The sequence below is a fragment of the Alligator mississippiensis genome, chromosome 11 (genome assembly GCF_030867095.1).
Source record: "Alligator mississippiensis isolate rAllMis1 chromosome 11, rAllMis1, whole genome shotgun sequence".
NCBI classification, from domain to species: Eukaryota; Metazoa; Chordata; order Crocodylia; family Alligatoridae; genus Alligator; species Alligator mississippiensis.
This window is the reverse complement of record NC_081834.1, coordinates 67,926,576-67,946,905: the sequence shown is the minus strand read 5'-3', so window position 1 is coordinate 67,946,905 and position 20,330 is coordinate 67,926,576.

Below are 20,330 nucleotides of genomic sequence, written 5' to 3'. Positions count from 1 at the left end.
ATATGTGTAGCTCAAATGAAGTCATAATCTTCCACTGTAATTTTTCACTAGACTCTTAATCTCAAATCTTAATCTCTCTCAAATCTTGTGCCACAATTTCTTTGTGTGTAAAACGGCATAAACTAAACTTGTAGGGTGCTGTGACATGGAAGGCAGAAAACACTAGGGTGAGGAGGGTCATGCAAATATCTAGAAAAAAAAATATATGAACTTATATATAATACTGTTTATGGAGTAACCAGATACCGCAGAAAATCGAAGCCTTTCACTACCCACTGATATCCGTGGAATTACATTTTGGAGTCCATTCTTTGGTGTTGCTATATCTCTAAGCCAAAACGCACCAGGGATTTCAGCATTGTCAAGATCTGAATGTACGTGCTATGCTTCTGGAGGAATCAATGAGGAATCAATATGCTATACTTCTGGATGAATCAACTTTTTGGGGGGTGGGGGGTGTTGCCGGGTCATGAAGAGTGTAATTCTGTTTCCCTTTGGACATCAAACTAACAGTCTTTTTAGCCATGTAAGCTCCAAAAATGTGCTTGAGCGCAGGTTACAGTTCTGTTTCTCCAGCAGCAGGCTATACGTTGGCTGGGCACATGAGCTGGGAACTCAGTTCGAGTACGAGCACGATAGGTGGTAGTACAAGCTGCACTCGATGGATCAGTTGCCTGGCAGGTCGGTGTCACAGGGTGAACTGCTGCTAGAGCCATTATTGATAATGGTAGGAGGGGCGGATGCTCTCCTCAGCTCGATGCTCCCTCCCCATGGCAAGAAGGCGTGGCTGCCGGAGGCAACGTCACTTCAGTGGGCAGGACCGCTGGACAGATTCTCACTCGTTCTTTTGAAGATTTGCCCATCTTTTCCGGCTCCTCTGCGTGGCTCCCTTCTTGCTCGGCGCCATCTTGGAATGGCATCTCAGGATCCTCTTTTACAGCCGCGTCTTTAGCCGCCTAAAAGGTTACGAGCAGCTGGGCTTTTAAACTTGCATTTTCCCGCATGAGAGTTGTCATAGCATGGACCATTGCACTTAACATCTTTCCCTTGTCGCACCTCGGGGCTGCCCCTTCAGCTGCAGCACATCCCTCCATCTCAAAACTCTCATGGAGATCAGACAGGAGCTCGCAGCTTCTCAATCTAGACAACACTGCTTGGGGAGTAAACTGGTCTTCCGTCTCCTGCACATGTTGCAGGCAGCGGGTATACTTTGGGTCGAGGGTTTGGTCCACTGCGCCCACTGGTTTCACTCAGGCTGAGGATACGGTGCCCCTTTCCTCTCGGGATCTGAATAGGACCCACTCTCCACCCATCACACACCCGAAAGCTCCGGGGTAAAGATGGGCTTCCTTCTCTTCTCCCTTTCAGCAAAAAGTAGCCGCTGATGGGCCTTTCACCCGTTCCGCCTGCCTGATGGTAAGCAATATGCATCTCTAATTCTTCGGCGTCTGTTACATGCCATTTTCCACTGTGCCAAGGGCAGTTTCTCACTAACTCTAACTCCATCTTGTCTTCCCCACATCCTGTTTGTGACGCCATGTCAGGACCGAGGGTCGGTCTGAGGCTATGGCCAGTAGCCCGGACTGTCAGGTGGGGTTTTTCCATGACGGAGTAGAGTTAGGCACGGAAGCGTATTGGTTTTACAAAGAAAACTTTACTTACACTGCCGATGGTCACAGTGCAGGAAGGAAACTTGCTTGAGTTGCAGTTGCAGACAAACAAACACAAATGAGATCTCTTCCGAACCACACCGAACCGAGATGAGTCGTCGATATACGACTCCACGAGCGCTTCACACAGGGGATACATCAAATTTACACTATGATGGGGAGTGGCTAAGAGCTGATCAGGCCTCTATGTCCTCCTCCAAGACACACGCGGAGTTTGCTAGGCTCCACAGCACGCTCAGAGTTCCCCACGAGATGGTTGTGGAGTCCTCCAACTTGGGCGGAAACTGCTCTAAACTTTTATATGGCTAGCAAGCCAATTGCTAGCCACCACGTAGGAATAATTTAGAATCAGCCAATAATGGGGTACAAATTTGCATATGTGTCGCGGGAACTCTTTGCACCATGGTTTTCTCTCTGCAGCTGAGAAATCCACCATGCAAAGAAAGCTCCATGTGGCGGGAAAATTCTAATGTGCTGAGGCACTAAAAATCATTGGGTTATGACAATACTTTCATAGATTTCATAGATTTCATAAGCATTAGGGCTGGAAGGGACCTTGGAAGATTATCGAGTCCAGCCCCCTGCCCAAAGGGCAGGAAGTCAGCTGGGGTCATAGGATCCCAGCAAGATAAGCATCCAGTTTGCTCTTGAAGTTGTTCAATGTAGGCGCTTGAACCACCTCCAGTGGCAGGCTGTTCCAGACCTTGGGGGCTCAGACAGCAAAGAAATTCTTCCTTATGTCCAGCCTGAAACGGTCTTGTAGTAGTTTATGACCGTTCGACCTAGTCATCATCCCTTGGGGCGCTCTGGTGAACAAACATTCCCCCAGATACTGGTGGTCACCCTGATAAACTTACAGGTGGCCATCAGATCACCCCTGAGCCTGCGCTTTTCCAGGCTAAAGAGCCCCAGGGCTCTCAGCCTGTCATCGTAGGGTCTGCTTCCCTTACCTCTGATCATGCACGTGGCTCTTCTCTGGACTCTTTCCAGCTTCTCCACATCCTTTTTGAATTGTGGAGCCCAAAACTGGACGCAGTACTCCAGCTGCGGCCTCACCAAGGCCGAGTACAAGGGGAGAATGACGTCCCGGGATTTGCTTGAGAAGCATCTATGGATGCAAGCCAGCGTTTTGGTCGTTTTACTAGCCACAGCATCGCACTGCAGGCTCATGTTCATCTTGTGGTCAATGATGACCCCTAAGTCTCTTTCTTCCATAGTGCTAACCAACATAGCACTGCCGAGCCTATAAGGATGCTGTGGGTTTTGCTTCCCAAGGTGGAGAACCTTGCATTTATCAGCGTTGAACTTTGGAGAGCCTGAAGTGGGCAAGGACTTTCCCATGTTTTAGCCAGGAAAGCTAAGTGGTTAGGAGGTTCACCTAGGAAGCCAAAGACCGGTTTAACGCCCCCTGGCCCAGATGAGGTTTGAACACACGTAAACCTAACTTCTCATGTAGCACTTTAGTAATTACACATCAGGCATTTTCCAGGGGACTCTCTGTCTCTCCTTTTGAAGCTGGCCCCAGTAAGCTAGGTAATTGAGACCGAGAGCTATGTGGGCCCAGCAGAAAGAGCAAATGTGAAGGCGTGCATCTGAGTGAGAAAGATGGTGGCCTGTAAAGGAATGGTCCTTCATTTGTAATCAGAACCCTTGCTTGCAATGGGAAAGAAGTGTCCCTGCTATGCTTCCTCCCATGCATTTTATCCCATGGCTATTAAAGGCAAGGGGCTCCATCTTAGCTTCAGAAAGAGTGCTGGAGAGGGCCTTGGCTAATGCCTGCCTTGTGGCATGATAGTTAGAGCTCCACATGGAGGAAAGTGTATGTTGTAGGTTCACATCCCTTCTAGGCAAGGGGGACCTTAGAGTTCAGGTATTTGAGAGTGAACCCAGATCTCTTGCTTCCTAGGTGAATTCTAGTTCATAATAGGTCTGCTGTAGCCAAAAATGTAAGGTGCCTTGCTGTTCGTCCAGATGAATGATTTCAACATTTTTAATTTAGTTCTTGGGGCAAAATATGGAAAGGTCCTCTTCCCTCCTCCCACTGCTTTCTCCAAAACTTACTCAGCTACCTCCATGCATAGTAGGGCTGTGCGACACTTCAGTAACTGATTCAATTCGGAGGAGAACTGGGCTGATTCAGTGGCCTAATCTCCAGATCAAATCAGGAGACCCATTCAAAGGTCCAAATCAAATTGGAAACCTCTGAATCAATTTGGAGAGATTCAGCCATAGAGAAAACAGGCAGCAGTCCTCGACCACCCTGGACTCAGCTGCCTGCAGCTGGTAAGTCTGTTGTGGTGGGTGGAGGGTGTTGATATGCCTCCGTCCGCCTCTTCCCTCTCCCCCTCCGCCCACCACAACAGACTTACCAGCTGGAGGCAGTTGCGTCCAGTGTGGTCAAGGACTTGTCCCAGTGAGGGAGGGATTGGGGCTGGGGCTGGGACAAGCTGCCCGGCCAGGGCAGTGGGGGGCACAGGACTCAGGGATGGCAGTTCCTGCCATTGCATGCCGCTGGTCCGGGACAGCTTGAGAGCAGGCATGTGCCTCTGGATCTGCACAGGGTGGGCTGGGCCAGGCTGTGCTTTGGGAGGCTAGCCCCAGCCTCCTGCCACCAGGCTGCACTCCAGGGGGCAGGTGGAGCCGGAGCTGTGACTGGGCGGCTAGCCTCAGCTGCAGCCTGGAGCACAGCCCTGGCTCCACCCACCCCACAGAGCATAGTGGAGCAGGGGACATGGGGGGCTGCAACCACTCTAAAATTCCCCATAGCCCCTGCCACCAGCCCCTCCCCAATTTGGGCACCTGCCCCATGCCCTGCCACTGCTCATCCAGCCAGGGCACAGGCACGTGAGATCTGCCCTCTGCCCCACACCTCTTCCGTCCCCCTCCTCCCACCACAACAGGCTTACCAGCTGGAGACAACTGTGTCCAGTGTGATCGAGGACTGCTGCCTGTTTAGTCTACGGCCAAATCTCTGAATCGGCTCCGAATCAACGCCGAATATTTGAATCCAATTCAGCCAAATCGAATCAGGACAGTGACTCAAATCACCCAATCAAATCACTGTCCCTCTGAATCAGCCGAATCTGAATCTGAATTGAATACTTGCCACTTTGCAAAGGCCTAATTCGTAAGTCCATTAGGTCAGGTTTATGAAGCCAAAGTGTCAAGCAAAGACCAAAACCAGCCAAATAGGTAGATAGAAAACCGCCTCTCTAGATATACAAAGGGAAACAGAATCTAGCATAAGAGTTTTTCAAATTTTGAATGCATCAGTTTGGTAAATCAACTGAGATTCAGGAAGTATAATCCTGGAAGCCCCGCAAACATTTAAAAGCATCCCTGAAATGGATGGCACTTAGTTTCAGGGCTGGTAACAGCATCATCAGAACATCACCTTGTACCGGCTCAGGACCTGTGTTCAACATAGAGAACAAAAATCCCACTTCAGTAATTCCTCAGGGGTACACCCCAAATCTGAGACTGTGGAGAAAAATCAAGGATGGTTGTTTGCTTTATAATGTGGTTAATGAACCCTTGGTATTTAGCAATCTGGAGTGAAAAATAGAAAGTTTTTTTTGGAAATGAGATATAGGAAAACAACAAAAAGCCTAGAAAATATGTAATTTCAAGACCTGAAGAAGAATACTTGGCATTCAAAAGCTTGTCTAAGTCTATCCCACCCATTCATTTGGTTCACTAAAAGAGATCTCCCACAAAAATCCTTGCTTCTCAATGTCAAAGAAATTATTGCCTTACATGGCAGAGTCATTAGACGGCAGCAATGGGTAAGAAATGAGAAAAAGACTAATTATAAGGACTGACGTTAAGACTGCAGTGACTAAGAACAGATCAGATTCTCCATGGTATGGTAATTGTGAAAATGAAATAAAATAAGTTGAAGATGGTGATGATGATGATGATGATTATCATCATCATCATCATCATTTCTAAGTATTCTTTCCAAATTAAAAACTGATGTAACTAATGTTACTCTTACCTTTAATATAATGCTGTGAGCAATAATGTGCCCTACCACCAAACTGGAGGATTATTGCCTCACTCCTTAGCTATCAACTACTCGTTGAATCTGTCCAACTTGGGAGATTCCTATGGTAGCAAAACTACCACAACCCATATGCCTCAGGATCCTGCAAGAACTGAAGGACTCAAGGTATTTTGGGCAGTAAAAAAGAGAGTAAGAGGAAAGGAAAGCCATGTTAAGTGTCTGGAGGAAGAGGGAGTAATGCTTCCTTGAAGGTGCATATGGAGATGGAGATCTTCAAATATGCCTTACCAATGAAACTGGTTTTAATTTTTTGAGGGGGAAAAGTATAATCAGAAGAGCTTTAGAGAATAAATAACTGTTTTCATTGTATGGTTACTACAGTGATCGGTACCCTAAACATAAGATATTAGGCAAATTCATTTTCCATCTGTCTAAGAGAAATAAAGAGAGATGCGGGGTATGGAGGAGTTTTGAGAACAGTGAGGGTGATAAATTAGAAAGGCAGATTAACAGATAGCTTGCAATATTTGAGGCAGTTTTGGATGTAGATATGGGTATCTTATTATTGTAGGTCACTGTGCAAGCCTGATAGTAAGGCACATTCATAATTGTCAATAAATTAACTCCAGATTAATACTAGTAAAGATGAAATCAGGCGCTCAGTCGAAAAAAAAAGACATTCAGACATGAAATATTTATTTATTCATAGTATATGATAAGCAAGCAAAAGCCATCCTTTTTCAAGATGTCATAACCTCATTTTTGCTTTGTGGTAACAATCTTTTCTTTCTGTCTTCCTGCCTTCAACAGACTTTGAAAAAATACTTAAGAGAAATACAGCAAGGGAAATAATGGGAGAAGCAATCAGCTTTAAATTGATATAAAACCCTGGACCTCAATGGCTGTTTGTAGGAGCAACTTTTTTTGCCCTTTCCTGTGCTGCAACTGTGTGACTGTTTGCATGAGCGGGATGGACACTTTAAAAATCCTTCTGGTGCATTAAAATAAAACTCTTTGGACGTAGTTTAGTTTGGCTCACCAGGAATTAAAGCATAGCAGTCATGCATTTGTTACGTGAATACACAAAAGCACTCCAAGACATGTAATTATCCTCTTTTTTCACCACGTGCTGCTGCAACTTTTTTGTAGTTCACTCCTGGGTCCATCAGATGTCACTTCGAATTGTTTTGACAGCAAACAAAGGTTTCATTAATGTCTTATGGAAAGTTCAGTTTGACACCCCATAAAGCATGTGTAGATGGGCTGCAAATGCCAGTCTAGGATCCAGAAAGTGTGTTTATAGTGCAGGTCTTCAGAAAAAAAATTAAAAAGAATTAATTTTGACAAATATTGGCTCATTAACATCAGTGGTCTGAGTTAGATACATAGGCATGAGGCATTTGTACATCAGCTGAGCTACGTACAGTACAGATATATTTCTATTTTGAAAACAGCTTTTTTATTCACATACTTATTGTTTATTACATACTTACTGAACATTTTTGTTACACGTTAGCAGTTTTCTTACATACCTATTGAAAAAAAAATAATGCCATGGTACAATGAAGTAAATCAGGAACAATTTGTGACACAATGAGAGCCACGACATGTGAAATCATTTTTATGCAATAAACTCTAGCACAGTTCTCACTGGAGTTTATTGCATCCTGGACAATACATTTGCACCCAGAACTGCAGCACACTGAATTGGGGTGGAGCAGCCCCAGCTGGTAGGGGGTCCCAGGATTCATCCTGTCAGCCCAGGTCTGCCCCAACCTGGCTCAGTGTGCTGAGGAGGGGCTATTTGGACTATGATGGTGCTCCAGTGCAGGGCTGCCTGGCAGGAGGGCCTTCACTATAGCACCCTTGTACCCCAGCCTGCCCTGCTCAGCATCTACACATGCACTGTGGTGGAGTGAATAACTCCTCCATACAGCAGTACTTGTGTCCGGCAGCACTAGCCTACAGCGGAGTTAATTAATTTACTCTGGCCTAATAACACTGCACATGTGCTTTACTGTGCAGTTAATTAGTCAGCTCCACAGTAAACATCTCGTGTAGATGTGCCCAGTGGATGCATCCATACGTGTGCTTTACTGCAGAATTGACTAATTAGTTCTGCAGTAAAGTGTCACCATCCACACATGCGCCCACATTAGGGCATAGTAAATTAATTGACTACTCTGTAGGATAGTACTGTCCAGGACAATTCTATCCTATGATGAAGTCATTTAGTGCACTGAAAAGCATGTGTGAATGATGACCAATCTCTCCCATGATTGCACCCCTCCACACCACCTGCACTCCCCTTGAGCTGCATACCTCACAATATTCCCTGGGCTCACTTCCCCGCACTATGCTTTTTCCCCACACACCTGCCCCCGTGCCACCCAAGCTCCTCACCCCATAAAGCATGGCGTCCCCTGCGTTCCCTCTGCCCACACTGCATGATCTCCTCCACTCTTGACCTCCCCATGCACCAGGCAATCTTTCTTGCACTCCCCTTGCCTGAAGCCCCACAATCTCCCCTGCATTCCCTTCTGCACTGCACGATCTCCCCCATGCTCTCCCTACCCACCACCACATGGTCTCCCCCCTCACACTCCATGATCTTCCCTCCCCTCCCCCAGGATGCATGGTTTGCAGTCTACCCCATGCTTGACCTGCACGATCTCCCTGGCACTCCCTGCTGTGTTCACTGCATGGTCTTCCATGGGTCACTTGCTGCAGTTGTAACCAGAGCTTCCTGCACAAGACCTTACTTGAATCCAAGGGGTTTTTCCCCCCATGCTGTATGGGGCAGGGGGTGGGGGGAGAAAACCTTACCTTGGATTCAAATAAACACAGCATTTAATTGATGAAGATTGAAGTAAAAAAAGGCATTAAGTCAGCTGCCACAGGATGAATGCAATTGGCAGCAAAAATAGGAAAGGAAACAACTAGCCTGGAGTAAAAGAATGGTTTAAAGCAGGGGTGGGCAATTATTTTGGCCTGAGGGCTACTTAGGGAGCTTTAATGAGCTGTCACAGGCTGGGTCAGCACTTCTAGGCTCCCCAAAGAGCTCGCCAAAACTCTCCAAGTGTCCCCCGCGCTCAGCTAGGTGGCTAGGATGAGGTGGCAGCTGGGTGGGAAGTGGCATCTGGGTGCAGGATGGGCAGATGGGAGCCAGGGTCATGGGACATTGATAGTATGGGGCTGGAGCCCAGGGCAGAGTCGTGATCTGTTCCCCTTGTGTTCCTGCAGTGGACACCGATTCTGTGAGCAGGGGCATGTGGGGAGCAGATCGCAGCTCTGCTCCAGGCCCCGGACCCATGCCATCACAGCCCCACAATCCATGCCACTAGACATCAAGCCCAATGCTCCAGCCCGTTTTCTATCCACCTTACAGTCCATTCATCCAGCCCAGACTTCCTTTGCTTACTGCAGCAATGTCATAGGAGACTATATCATTAGCCTTGCTAAAATCAAGGTGTATCACATCCACTGGTCTCCACACATCCACAGAGTCATCTCATCATAGAAGGCAATCAGGTTGGTCACACATGACTTGGCCTTGTTGAATCTGTGTTAACTGTTCCTAATCACCTCCTTTTCCAAGTGTTTAGAAATTGATCCCTCGAGGATCTGCTCCATGATTTTTTTTCCAGGGACTGAGGTGAGGCCCTCTGGATCCTCCTTTTTCCCTTTCTTAAATATAGGCTCTATGTTTGCCCTTTTTCATTCATGCAAGACATCTCCTGATAGCCGTGAGTTTTCAGAGATAACAGTCAGCAGTTCTGCAGTCACATTGACCAAAGCCCTCAGCATCCTTGGCGCTTTCCATCTGGCCCCACAGACTTGTATACATCCAATTTTCATAAATAGTCCCTAACCTGTTCTTTTGCCACTATCATATGCTCACCTCCTCCCCAAACTGTGTACTAGCTACAGTAGGTTCACCTTGCCTGTGCAGACTGAGATAAAAAAGGCATTGAGGACTTAAGCATTTCCTGCATCATCTCTCACTAGGTCACCTCTCCCATTTAGTAAGAGACCCACACTTTCACTGATTGTCATCTTGTTGCTTATATACTTCTAGTAACCCATCTTGTTACCTACTTCACGGCCCTTGTTGGCTGCAACTCCAGTGCACTTTGGCCTTCCTGATTTCATCCCTGCATTCTCAAGCAATACTTTTATACTCTTTCCCAGTAGTTTGCCAAGTTTCTACTTCTTCTAAGTTTCCTTTTGTGTTTTAGCTCATTCAAGAGTCCCCTACTAAGCCACATCAGTCTTCTGCAATATTTGCTAGTTTTCCTGCACATTGGGATGGTTCATTACTGTGCCCTTAGCAAGGTTTCTTATTAAGATTGCAAAGGGCCTTGTTACTGTGCGGGCCAGGAGCGGTCTGAGGACCTCAGGGGCGCATGGCAGGCTGTGGCCAGCAGCCCTGGCATGCGGGTCGGGGAATGCAGGCCAGCGGACTAGAATTAGGCACTGACGCGTAGTGGTTGATTAAAGATTATTTTACTTACACCGTAGATGGTCGCAGTGCAGGCAGGAAAACTTGCTTGAGTTGCAGTTACAGATAGGAAAGAAGAGCGGACAAGAGTTCTAATCTCGCGAGCTGTAGCCCAATCCGGCTGAAGGCTCTAAAACCGCGAGCCCATCATGTCAACTGAAGAAAACAACTCGGAGAAGAGCTCTGGATACACTCACACGAAGTTTGCTAGGCTCCCGTGGAACCTGTGCGCAAGGAAAGGGTTCATCGAGGGATTGTTTAGCAACGGGGAGAGGCCAGAGGTTGATCAGACCCCTATAGCCTTCTTAAGGTACACGCTGGGTCCGTTAGGCTCCGCAGCACTTAGAGTTCTTCACGAAACGTGAAGTCCTCCTCCTCCAAATGGTTGTGGAGTCCTCCAACTTGGGCGGAAACTGCTCGAGCCTCTTATATGGCTAGCAAGCCAATCACTAGCTGCCACATGGAAATAATTTAGAACTGGCCAATAGCGGGACACAAATTTGCATGTGGGTGGTGGGAACTTCTTTGCACCGAGGTTTTCTCTTTGCAACTGAGAAATGCACCTTGCAAAGAAAGCTCCGAGTGGCAGGAAATAATTTAGCAGTGCCGAAGCATACACACACAAAATCACACCCTTGGGTTGTGACAGTTACACATTGCATTTTGAGCTGCTCAAATATTGATTAGTCCTACCTCAAGTTTAGGGCAGTCACATGTAAAAGCTAAAAATCTGCTCTGATTCTCCATAACCTGCATAGCTGTGTTGCTCCTACGGGGCTGGTGAGCCAGAATAGGCTTCTATCGCTGCTCTAGGTGGGTAGGTGTTGGGGGGTGAGGGGTGAGATATGAGCTTGGAGGGGCAGGATAATGAAGTTGGGAGGTAGACAATTAGTGGGGTGGGCATGAGTACTGAAATGGGAGGTGGAAAGGAAATGGGGATGGGGAAAGGTGGTGAAATGAAGGATAAAATAAAAAGAAGTTAAAAAAGTATTTAAAAAGAAATAAAGAGGAAGTACATGAAAGGAGGTCTCATGTTTTAATAAATTGGGATTTGGGATTGGGGTGTGTGGGGTGCTGCTCATGTTTTCTGGGGTGACTGGGAGGTGGGAGCAGTAAGGGAAAATGCTTTTGGAAGAGCTACTGTGCCTGCCCTGGGAAGACAGTCCCAGCTCATGGGGACTCCAATCCAGCCCCTGTTCCCTCTGCCACCCCCTCTGGACCCACTTGTGAACTCATGCGCCTGGCGTGTGTCCTGCACACCGTTTGCATGGGGTTGCACACCCACAGGTGAGAAGGTAACAGCCCCAGGCACAGCAGAGGGAGTTGGCTTGGTGCTACAATCTTCCTCTGGGCAGCAGAATTCAGGGAGTGGAAAATGTGTCCACACAGAACAGTAGTGTGAGGTGGGGACATGTCTTCCTGAGATGGTGGAGGACTGCATTGGGGCAGTTCATTTGTGGGAAGTGGCCACATTAATGCTTGGTAAAACAGATCAGAGATTAACCTGCCATGGAGTGACCTAACTTTTAAGCCACCTAAAGTGTGCTTAAAACTAGTTTCTGGTGTTAATGCGTGGACAACCCAGGGGTTAAGAGTTCCAAGACCTACCGAAAACCCATGTGTAATAAAGCCCTTAAGTAATGAAATGCCAAAAATAGCAACCACACAGAAAATCATGTTCACAGACTAAGTGCTTTGAAAAGCATAACACTACCTAGGGAAACTCTTTGGGAATATTTTGGCAAGTAAATCCTGTATTAGCTTTAGTGGACTGTTACTCCTTGCTCTCATTTTTTTTTTTTTTCCTTATTTATCCCTTGCTATACTCTTCTCCATTTTCCCACTCACTTTATTGGTTACTATGGCTGAGAGACTTGTAGAAATTTTAGACTGATATGTATGTAATTGATATCAATGTATTTATGCAGTAAGTGAAAATCAATTAAAATATATACATATATATATATATACATATATATATACATATATATATATATATATAATTTCCACACCGCCAATCGGCGGTGGTGATACAATTCTAGAACAGAAGCCTTAAGTGAGAATTAAAAAGTGAATTTTCATAAATACAATTTTATAAAAATCTGTCAGAGATCGACACATGGGTATATGAAGCTGTGGAATCAGAAAAAAATGTATGTCTTAAACTTTGATTATTTTAGTTATAAGATGACATAACCACTTTGTGGGGAATTGCTGGCTCTGTACAGTAGAACAGATAAGGGAAAGTGTTTGTTCTTTTAACTCCTCTGCAACTGCTTCACTCACTGCGGCCTTGAAGATAGCAAAAAAGTATATACAAATCTGATTTCCAGGTGCAAGAAGGAGGTTTGTGAACTAACCTCGCCTCCCCCATTAGTTCCCATCCTGATTACAGCAAAGAAATAATGAAGTAATATTATAGCCGCTTTTCATGCTAATTTCACTATATGATCACGTGAGTTATAAGCAACTGTTAAAAAGTATATAAGCCTCCTGATTTTGCTCTTGGGGGGGGGACCCCTTCCAAGTGCTTGGGAAATCGATGTCACTTTGGAATCCCCCCTACAGCTGTAGTTTCTTTTGAATAAAAGCTTCTGCTGACCTGACCCAAAAGTATGCTGCGTGTGTTTCCACGACAATTCCTGGTGCCATGACTCGGATCTAGAATACAGGCTGAGGAAGGAGGACCGCAGACTGCCCCCCACCCCCGAACCTTGAGGCGCCAAACTTGAGAGGTAAGAGACCTAATTCAAAATCTCTATTGGGGTTTTGGAGGAGGACTGCCTCTAGGTTCCCAACTTGGCTGTGGTAACTAGATCTGAACCTTCTTAAAACAGGTCAGTCTGAACCTTACTGCCGGCTAAAATTTTCTGTCTGATAAAGGATCCCATTTTGTGTCTTGTAACGTATGTTTTACTTAGGGAAAAACTGTTTGAGGCACCTTCATCCAACAGCACATCGGGCTTGTAGTTAATTAACTAAGGCGGTGTGGGGGAGGAGGTCTGGCTGACTAAATGAATGTGTGTGTGTGTGTATTTAGAAAAATGAGCCACTGACCAGGTCTGAGACTACGGTTGGGTTCAGCTGCCCCAATTCTTCCTGACAGGAAAGTTTTAAAAGCAAGGGGGCGCAACTGGAACCTCGTGACCCAGTGGACAGGGCTTCCGAGTGATTTGGTCTTTTTCTATCTGGCTATTGAATAAATGTGTGTGTGTGTGTATTTAGAAAAATGAGCCACTGACCAGGTCTGGGACTAAGGCTGGGTCTAGCCGCCCCGATTCTGCCTAAAAAGGTAGCGTCAAAAGCAAGGGGGCCCAGCTGAAACCTTGTGACCCAGTGGACAGAGCGTCTGAGTGATTTTGTCTTTTCCAAATGCTTTGTCCCAGTAGCTTCTGCCGAGAGCAGGAGTGAAAGGATCCCTCTTGTGTTTCCCTCCCCATTTCCATTTTATGAGTTGGTGTCGGGTCAGAAGCCTTTTGTCTGGGCGGTGAAAAACTGCGGGGCAAGGCACTCAGCGGCCCGGACATCCTAAATAAGCCTCTCCTACATCTCCCTGTGTAACTGAAAATGGGAACAAGTCAGTCTAAACAAGTTCCTGTCCCCCTAAGGGGACTCCGGCGTACTTTATGTACACATACTATTCTCCTGAGGCTTGCAAGTACCTGGATAAGTAGAACTGGTATACTAGGGATGATCCTGTGAAACATTTTCCACAGGAAGGAACATTTGATCAGAACAAAATAGTACACTTAAGAGGGGCTTTAGAGTCCCGTGAATCCAAAACACCACAAAACCAGTGGGACACATTCTTTTATTGGTATGATGAAATGTCCAAAAGGCGGACAGAATCTCAAACTAGAATCCTAAAAAACTCTAAAAAAAAATTAAAACAGGAGTTAAAAGCTGTTTGGGAGAAATTGGCTGCTCCCCCAAATTACACGCCGGCCACCACTCTGATGTATCCAGCATTGCCCAGGGTGCCCCCACCGCCAGAGCCAGCAAAGGATATCCTTGACTTTTGATCGAACCCTGTCCTCCTGGGACTCCCACATCAGAAACCATTGGTTCAACATCAGACTGCAGCTCTGATGTATCCATCCCCACCACCGGAGGCAGCAGAGGATATCCTTAACCTTTGTTCAAACCCTGCTCTCCTGGGACTCCCACATCAGCAACAATCAGTTCAACATCAGGCTGCAGACCAGGCTAGTAACCCATTAGCTGAAGCTCCTTCAGTAAATCCATCCACGGAGCTTAATAGTCCGGACTCATCCACCATATCTGCCACTCAATCATCACCAGTGTGGTAATTTACTCCTGGGTCACAACCCACCACAGGTGTATTTAGAAGAATGGAAATAGGCAAGGAAAGATCTCCCATCAATCTTAAAACCCGAGCTGCACGAGTTTACCCCCTAAGACAAATGCCAGGCATTGGCACCGATGGACAAAATATAGTAACTGTGCATGCACCCTGAACTCCAGGTGATCTCTACAATTTAACTCAAAAATTCCCAAAAATCAGGGAAGACTCAGAAAAATTTCAAAAAAAAATTATAGACTGTTATAAATTGTTATAATCCAACATGGGCTGACATTAATCAGCTCATGCGATCCATTTTGCCCAAGGAAACTATGCTGCATTTGCACGCTGCCTGTACTTGCCCAGATCAAAACCCAGGGATTGGCCAAGACTTTATTGACAAAAGAAATGCTTTGGTTCAGGCAGTTCTCACAATTTGCCCAAAAAAGGCAGACTGGACCAAAATAAATACCTGTAAACAAAACAAAAATGAACACCCCAGTGACTATTTAGAACGCCTCAAACAGGCATTTGAACAATACTCCGGAATGGATAACCCAGTCGAAAATGCTAAACAAGCAATAGTGGCAGCATTCATACAGGGACTTAACCCTAAAATTGCTAAAAAAAAATTCAAACAGTAATTATTGGCTGGAAAACTAAAGATTTGACCGAAGTCCTTGCTCCGGCTAACCATTTTCATAACAAATTGGAACAGTCTAAAGACAATGCCGAGTTTAAGTTAATGGCCTTACAGATTTCTCAGTTGCAGGGTCCAGGTAGAGGAAGGGGACGAGAATGGGGAAGGGGAGGACCAGGTAGATTCAGGGAAAGAGATAGATCCTTGAGCCCACAAAACCCAGGCTATGGGAACCAATGTCATTATTGCAAGCAAGAAGGACATTGGAAATCAGAATTCCCCGACCGCCCCGGCCAAGGACCCAGACCCCAGCCCCCACCTCCACTTCCTGTCAATTTTCCCAGTGTTAAATAGGACAGCCTGAGGGACAGTGACATCATCACTTCTTTGCTTGCTACTGACCAATCTGGTCCGTTTGTTGAATGCCTTATTTCTGGTAAACCTGTCTCCTGTCTTGTCAACACTGGAGCGTCCCGCTCCACGCTAAAGGCTGCTGAGTTTCCTTTTCTACTTTATTCTCCTAAAACTATAAATGCTGTCAATATAGGCGGGCAACCTATCCCACATCCTGTCTCTGAACCTGTCTCCATCTCTATTGGCCCTTTGTCTGAAAATCATGCCTTTCTTCTTAGCCCTTGTGCACCTGTCAACCTTCTTGATAAGGATTTGCTGTGTAAACTGGGATGCGTAATTTATTGTAGCCCAGATGGTGTTTACCTTGACGTACCAGAACACAGGGAAACCGAGCTTGTGGCTTTGCTAACCCAGAAGTATTCTGATCCTGACACTTCCTACTTGCAAGAGGAACTGTTGGCACGATTACCTCCACAGCTGTGGTCCACCAATGCTAATGAAGTGGGGCACACGCTGAGTGCTGAACCAGTGCATATCATCTTGAACCCTGCCAAGTCACTTCCTCATGTCCCACAGTACCTCATCTCAAAGGAAGCTGAGGAAGGGATCAAGCCTGCCGTTTTCTCACTCCTTAAGCAAGGAATTATTGTCCCAATACACTCCCCTTGCAACACACCTATCCTACCTGTCAAAAAAACTGGTAAAGATACGTATCGATTTGTGCAAGACCTTTGAGCTGTAAATGCCGCTGTTTTACCCCCTTTCCCCGTGGTCCCTAACCCTGCCACTATTCTTTCCTGTATCCCTTCAGATGCTACATATTTCACAATAGTGGACCTTTGTTCTGCTTTTTTCTCTATCCCCGTTCATAAGGACAGCCAGTATTTGTTTGCATTTACTTATCAGGGATTTCAATATACCTGAACAAGACTCCCTCAGGGATATACAGAGTCCCCAACCCTGTTTTCCCAGATCCTAAAAAAGGATTTGGATCCTATCATGTTCAAAGGGGGGTCCACCCTTGTTCAGTACGTTGATGATCTATTGTTAGCCTCACCCACTTTGGAGGCCTGTAAGCAAGATACTTTAACACTCCTCACAGCTTTAGCTCAGAAAGGCCACAAGGCCTCAAAATCTAAATTGCAGCTCTGCAAGTCTAAGGTACATTATTTAGGGCATGATATCTCAGCAGAAGAACAACACCTTTCCCCTAATAGAGTTGAAGCTATCCTCAACATTCCCAAACCTATAACTAAAAAACAGATGAGGGGATTCTTAGGTGCAATGGGTTAAACAGTGAATCCTGGGTTATGCTGTTTTTGCAAAACCCTTGCAAGCATTCACTCATGATACCACCCCGGAACCCCTCCCTTGAGCTCCTGAAGCCAAACAAGCATTTGTGGCCCTTAAACAAGCCCTCACTCTTACTCCCGCTCTTGAACTTCCTAATTATAAGAAACCCTTTACCTTGTTTTGTCATAAACAGAAAGGAATCATTTTAGGAGTACTCACCCAGCTGCATGGTGAAAAGCATTGCCCAATTGCATATTACAGCTCTGCCCTTGATCCCGTAGCTGCGGGACTTCCTCCTTGCCTCCGTTCAGTTGCAGCTGCTGCCTTGTTGGTTGAAAAGGCAGATTCTCTAGTTTTGGGATACTCTTTAACCATTGCAGTTCCACATGCTGTGATGGCCCTTCTCCTCAAGGGCAAAACTCAGCACATTTCCAATTCCCGTCTTACTAAATATAAGAAACTTCTACTGTCAGCTGCAAATGTAACCTTAAATCGCTGTTCAATTCTGAATCCGGCGTCACTTCTGCCTATTGCCTCTGATGGTGAGCCTCATGATTGCCTGTCTATCACAACTCAATTGTTAACCCCTCAAACTGACCTCGAGGACATTTCTATCCCGAACTCTGACCTTGTTTCGTTTGTTGATGGTTCCTGTCTTAGAAATGATGCAGGCAAATTAGTTGCGGGATATACAGTATGCACTCAGTATACTGTTTTGGAAGCCTATTCTTTACCCCAAGCTCGTTCTGCTCAAGTTGCTGAACTCATTGCTTTAACACGTGCTTACATTCTTGCAAAAAATCAAACCACAACCATTTATACTAACTCTAAGTATGCTTTTGGTGTTGTTCATGATTTTGGACAAATCTGAAAATAAAGAGGGTTCCTCACTTCACCAGGGACCCAAATCAGTCATGGTTGTTATATAAAAGCACTCTTAGAAGCTGTTCAATTGCCTTTTGCTATTCCTATTGTTAAATATAAAGCTCATGAAAAACCATTTAATGATGTCACACAAAGAAATGATCTGGCAGACCGTTCTGCCAGAAATGCGGCCCTTTCTGGCACACAGGCTCCTAACTCTGTTTTTGTTTGTTTTTCAGCAGACCAGTCTTCTTTGGCTAGCCTTTCAAGTCTGGCCCTTCTTCAAAATCAGGCCCCAAAAAAGAAAATAAATAACTGGCTGCGTGCAGGATGTTCACTGCACCCCAACTCTCTCTGGCACTCCCCGGACGGCCGCCTGGTGGCGCCTAGAGAGCTTTTGCCACAACTTGCTCGTTTAACCCACTCTGTGGCCCATACGAGCAAAGGGGGGATGATTGCTACAGTACAAAGAAATTAGTTTGCCCCAAATATTCCTTCCATGACATAACAGTACTGTAGCTCGTGTCCCATCTGTTTAGCTCACAACATTGGGCAACAGGTAAAAACAACACCCGCATCCCATCCCCCTCCATGGGGACCGTTTATAAATCTGCAAATTAATTTTGTGCAGCTACCTAAGTGCTGTTCTTATGAGTACATTCTTGTTATTATTGATGTGTTCTATAGATGGGTGAAAGCCTACCCATGCATACATGCTGATTCCATCACTGTAGCAAAAAAATTGCTCAAATAATTCATCCCTAGATTTGGATTGCCCCTCACAATAAATAGCAACTGTGGCACCCATTTCACAGAACAGATAGTAAAAAACATCTGCCAAGCACTCAACATACAGCAACACCTACACTGTAGTTATCATCCACAATCAAGTGGTGCTGTAGAACATAAAAACTCTGATTTAAAAACACACATTTCAAAGATTTGTGCTGAAACAGGCCTCAAATGGCCTGATGCACTGCCCATTGCTCTTATGCACATTAAAAACACTGTTAACAAAAAACATGGCCTAACCCCTTATAAAATACTCATGGCACAACCCATGTGGAAGCCAGCTACACCATCTGTTGCCCCACACCAAACAAACCTACAATTAACTAATAAAACTATACTAAATTATTGCAAGACATTAATGAAGTATGCCAGGTCTGTTCATTCACAGGTCCAAGAAGCCTTACCTCAACCACCGGATGTTCCCTGTCACAACCTCAAACCAGGTGATTGGATCTACGTAAAAGTCTATCAATGAAAAAACGCACTTCAACCCAGATGGAAAGGACCTTTCCAGGTACTTCTGACCACTAATTCTGCTGTTTGTTGCCAAGGTCACCAAACGTGAACTCATGCCTCGCACTGCAAGAAGGTATTACCTCCATTGGACCCCGAAACAGCTGTATTCCAACCAAGTTTGGGATCTTTCCCTGAGGCCAAGGACCAAGACCCTCAGGACCTCACTCAGGCAAGTAAAGACCATCAGGGTGCAAGTGCTAGTAACCTCTCCCCTGAACCCAACACCTTAGCCCAGCTGGATTCATCAGTTAAAAAACAAAAAAATATCATCTTCGGCCTCAAAAAAAGTGAACGCTCCCATTCGGAAGATCACTACCTCAATCAAGACCAAGAGCCAACATTATCAGTCCTTTAGATAACTTGAGCCCAGAGAACAAAAAAAGACTTTGGCTGCCATCCTGGGTTTGGCTGGTAGTGTTCTTTTTCTTACTGGTGCTGGTTATGTTTGTTGTTAAGATTCTTTGTCCCTCCTGTATCTAAAAATGATACTGATATCCTTATATATCACACTTGGGTATCTCAGTATCACCCAAGGGGGGTGGGAGAAAAAATTGTACTTGCAGATCTCCTGTACGGTGGCTCAAGCTGAAAATAAAAGTGAACGCTGGATATGCGCTCACAGCCCAGCTCACCTACACCAAAAAATCCCAATGATAGGAATACCAATATCCCCCCAGCAATGAAAAAAGAATAAACGGCGGCTTCGTTAGACACTACTCGTTAGCTGCCCATCGGTCCACTCCTAAAGAATGGAGGGCCGCCCCTCCTAACTGGATAATCTCCCCAAGAGTAGAGGTGCCTTTCTGTTACAGATCCAACAACACTGGAGCTTATAATAAAGCCACACCTATAGGACACTACTCTCATTGCCTAACTACTCTAGATTATAGTCCTAGTAACACCAGTGGAATCCTGTTGGGTAACATACCCTCTCTCAATTGTACAGGATTCATGGTCTACAACTTTTCTAAAAAACCTAATGTTGCTCTCATTGCAAACAGATCAAAATTTTACATTAACTCCAATTTTACTTCTTGTAATATATCTCGGTCCAGCAGGATAGCAGATGAACATGGTCCGTCCTATACGATGCATATCAATCGAAAGTGCCAAATATGGCACAACACCTGTTGAGATTTGAGTACCCTTTCTGCCCCAGCCCTTTACTGGCTCTGCAGAAACAGGGCTCATAAAATCTTGCCCTGGAATTGGGTGGGGGCATGCACTTTTAGACGTGTTATCCCTTGTTTTGAAATGCATAGTGCAATATATCTAGAACAAGTAAAACATTTCAACCATCACATAAAAAAGGGTGGTTAACCCCTTAGCTACCAGAAACACAGGGTTCCATCAATTTGTGAGAACCTTCATACCGTGGCTTGGAATAAGAG